Raw genomic sequence first — 4,640 nt, forward strand, 5'->3', positions numbered from 1 at the left:
TCCACACTCATCAGTGTTAAAGATGTCATCTCTGAAGCCTCTGGCAAAGTCCAGAGGCAAAGTCCAGTGAACTCTTCCACAACTTCTACTGGAACTTCACTGGATTCACCATACAAAACTTACAGAGAAATCTCAGTTTGCCATTTAAATTTCTCAAGCCAACCACCTGACACTTGGAAATCTGCTACCCGAACTTCTGTATGAATTTTTTAGCACATCTTAGATAACCAGCCCGAGATTTGGGCATTACCTGCCCTCATTAGTTTGAACCAGCTTAACGTGGCTTCATGGACTTCGTGGAGGGAAGTTTTACCTCCTTTTCCTCTGTAGGTCTCCACTTTCCTTACATCATTCCAAGGACTCACGTTTGTTTATGGATGTTGCTAACTATGGTCTTGCTACCACCAAAATGTTATGCTATCTTTTTACTGCTTTCCAGAAAATGTAATCAACCTTTTCCTTCAATGTCAGCTCTTCATGCTCTTTGCTTTGGCCTGTCATGTCTTAACCATAAACTTTTTTCAGTAATTGTAAGATGTGCCTACAATTCAGACCAGTCTTTCACACTGAAAAGCTCTTCTACGTGATATGAGAAAGAATAGGATGTTAGGCTAATCCAACACATGGTAATAAAGAAACAAAAAGAAAGAACTTAAAGAAAAAACAATACAATTAAGGGGCAAAGCCCACAACCTTTGGTGCAGAGTGGACTCGCCTAGTCAAGTAACAGATGGAAAATCAAAATTCTGTGTCATAGCCCAAATGGTCAAGATAAAACTTAAGAGTTGGTTGATAGAGGTCAGTCTTCCACTGAGTATATATGGTGCACGTCCAGTCTAGAAAATTAGGTCAACTTAAAGAGGTGGTCAACATAGGGAAGTGGTTAACTGTTCTACTGTAATTCCTATCAAAATTCCAATCTCATTTTTCACAGATGTAGAAAAGTCAATCCTGAAATCTGTATAAAAGCAGAGAAGACCCCAAAATAGCCAAAGCAATCTTGAAGAAAAAGAACAAAGCTGGACGCATTATAATCCCTATTTCAAAATGTATTATAAATCTACTGTGATCAGAACAGTACGGCTGCCATAAAGACAGATACATTGACCAGTAGAACAGGATTCATGAATCAACAAATATTTGATTCATTTTTTTTTTTAAAGGGCCAAGAACACACAATGGGAAAATAAGTTTCTCAACAAGAAGTGATTGCGAAAACTGGACATCCACGTGCTGGATATCCACTAGAAACGTCATCTCATAGAGACAGAGAGTAGAAAAGTAGTTACCAGAGACTGGCAATGATAAGGAAAGAGATGTCGACCAAAGTTTCCGTTAAACAGAAGTCAGTTTTAGTAACCTACTGCATGGCATGGTGACTCAAGTTGTTAATAACATTTCAAAATTGTTAGATTACTAATGTTTTCAGCACCAAAAAAATAACTGAAATCCTTTTGTAGTTCAAATGCATGAGGATTGGGTTTTCACCCTCCCTCAAACCCTGTCATCAGGTCAGCACGTTACTAGTCCAATGGGAAAGAAAAAAACTAACCTAGGGAGGTGATGGATTTAGATTGACCAAATCTTTCTGAAACTCACATACAGATGAAAATATCACACTATATTCCATAAATAACACATTATCAATTAAAAATAATTGAGGAAAAGAGGGAAAATTTAGAACTTTTCAAGTATATAATTTGACCTTGCTACTTTTATCATCAAACTTCCAACTTAAATTTGTTACTCTAGGCTCGGGGCCTGTGGCTCAAGTGGCTAAGGCACCAGCCACATACACCTAAGGTGACGGGTTTGAATCCAGCCTGGGCCCACCAAACAACAATGACGGCTGCAACCAAAAAATAGCCGGGCATTCTGGTGGGCACCTGTGGTCCCAGCTACTTGGGAGGCTGAGGCAAGAGACTCGCTTGAGCCCAGGAGTTGGAGGTTGCTGTGAGCTGTGATGCTACAACACTCTACCCAGGGGGACAGCTTGAGGCTCTGTCTCAAAAAAAAAAAAAAAAAAAAAAAATTTGTTACTCTAGTTTTAATGGTTTCAAATAAACACAAGTTACAAGATACATAATACCAACACACTTAAATCTCCAAAAATGTTCTATTTAAAAATTTTAAAGAGGAAAAGACTTACATTCAGAATTATAATCCCTAAGACCACTAATTAAAATTCCAATTCAGTTATCTCATTAATAAAAGACATCAAAAGTAATTTAAGAACTCTACCTTAAATTGACCAGGGATGAATTAGAACGTCCTAGCTAATCCTAAAATATGAGATGTTCATTCAAAATGTTGATCTCATCATTATCAAGTCTATAACTATGACCTTTATGCAAAGGGTTGAATAAGGACACAACCGCCTGGAGATAAATTGCTCTCAAAAGCATCATTCGCTATTAACTTTCTTTCTGCAGTGGGCAACATCACAAGACTGCAAATATTGCCTAATTACAGTATTTCTGAATAGCACTGATGTCTATATTTTGATAGGAGTGACATTTTAAGACCAAATATGCTAAACTTTCAGTACTCATACTGAAAGATAGGATAAAAATGGGGCAAAACTAGATTAAAATTCTACAATAATTGCCTATTTACCTGAAAAATGTGTAATGCCTACCTGTCTTATGCGACAGCTATTAGGATTAAATGAATAAAGGAAACAACTTAGTGTGGTAGCTATTAGATAAACTCAGGAATCTTCATTTTAATTATTTTCAATCTTGCTGATAAATAACATTAAGTATTACATTTAGGCAATTATTTGGTAAAACCGTGCATTTTCCACTAGAGACCAGAATTTACAGTACATGAGTGGTAGAGCTGAACAATCATGAGGGTGCATGGGTGAGAATTCTCCAGGATGTTACTGGTGCTATACTTTATTCCCACCTGAACCATTTGCAGGTGATCCCTTATCATTTCTGCAAGCCTGTCTTCAAAAGAAAATTATTGTCACTATGACTATAGTGATGATCCTTTTTTTTTTTTTTTGATAGATTCTTACTCTGTTGCCTAAGCAAAAGTGCAGTGGTATCACAGCTCACTGTAGCTTCAAACTGTCAAGCTCTAAAGACCCTCCTATCTCAGCCTCTTGAGTAGCCAGGACTACAGGTGTGCACCATCACATCCACCTAAGTTTTCTTTTCTCTTGTAGAAACTAGGTCTTGTTTGGTTGTCAAGCTGGTCTACAAGTAGCCTCAAGCAATCCTCCCACTCCAGCCTCCCCCAATTATAGGCATGAGAAACCACTTTGGACAATCTTTAAAACTATGAGGTTGAATGTTTTATAAAATATTAAAACCCTATTTGTTCAGCCTACTTTTAAGTTTCCTTAATATAGGACTTTCTAAATTAAAACTTGACTAGCACTCTGAGAGGCCAAGGCAGGTGACTGCTTGAGCTCACAAGTTTGAGACCAGCCTGAGCAAGAGCAACACCCTGTCTCTACTAAAAATAGAAAAACTGAAGAAAAAAAGATGAAAAAAAATTGAAAAACTGAGTCAAGATGATTGCTTGAGCTCAAGAGTTGGAGGCTGCTGTGAGCTATGATGATGACATGGCACTTTATCCAGGGCAAGAGCTTGAGATACTGTCTCGAAAAATAAAATAAAAACTAAATAAATTAAAACTTGATAATATCAAACACTAAAAAACATAATGCTTTTATCTTCCTCCACCATCTCAAGTGACAGACTTATGATTACACATACCAAGTACGTACACAGTGGCACACACCCACTCATCTGAACACTATTAAATACCAAACAATAAAGCATACATTCAAATAAGCACCCAGAAATCGTACCAGTCTTCAGCTTTAGTGAGTGCTTAGAAAAGTTTATTTTGTATACTTAGGATATTATTCTAAGGCATCACAAATTACACGTCCAAACTCTTTAATGGTAGAATATTTAATATTCTAAAGAAGAGACCTTTAAAGAAAACTGCTGTACAGTATGATACCATAACAATGGATTTCCACAGCAACAGAGCCTCAAAAAAGAGGACATTACAGAATTCATCTATTACAAAACTGTCAGTGGATCAATGTGAGCATTTATGACTTTTCCCCTTCTTGTGGCTAACACAGTCCTCCCCTTGACGTAAGGTGAAAACTGTATGTTTAATTCCTTAAGGATTAAGGCAGTTTTCAACCTTCCCCAGGCCACGGCCCTTTAATACAGTTGCTGTGGGTCAAGACCCACAGGCTGAGAACCACTGCCTGAAAATGCACTGAATGCTCCAACCTGCTTATCTCCACTTATCAAAGACTACACAACATTAGCAGTTAAGAACACGGAAATGTGAAGTCTGTCTTTTTAAAAGATAAAATGTTATGATTTTTAAATACCAAGCAAAGACAAAATCAACTAAGAGCTTTCCATATGAGGACAAAGAAAGATGCATTTAAAAATTAAGAATAGAAGATGCTTTTTCCTGAGTAGAATGCAAACTTTATATCAAGTTAAGTTGCTGTGAATTTTCAAAATGTAAAATAACAAGGTTTTTCCACATCAAATAAAAATCAGGAATGTTCACCTTCATATCAAAAAAAAAAAAAAGGGCTCGGCGCCTATAGCTCAACCGGCTAAGGTGCTAGCCATGTACACCTAAGGTGG

At 37.1% G+C, this 4,640-nt stretch overlaps 1 pseudogene; it reads left to right on the forward strand.

Annotated features, from left to right (window-relative positions):
- Window positions 1-1,448: 1,448 nt before the first annotated feature.
- LOC111726148 lies at window positions 1,449-1,534 on the forward strand (annotated as a pseudogene).
- The last annotated feature ends 3,106 nt before the right edge of the window (window positions 1,535-4,640 follow it).

This window comes from Otolemur garnettii, unplaced genomic scaffold, assembly GCF_000181295.1.
Source record: "Otolemur garnettii isolate 467f Iridium unplaced genomic scaffold, OtoGar3 scaffold00054, whole genome shotgun sequence".
Lineage (NCBI taxonomy): Eukaryota > Metazoa > Chordata > Mammalia > Primates > Galagidae > Otolemur > Otolemur garnettii.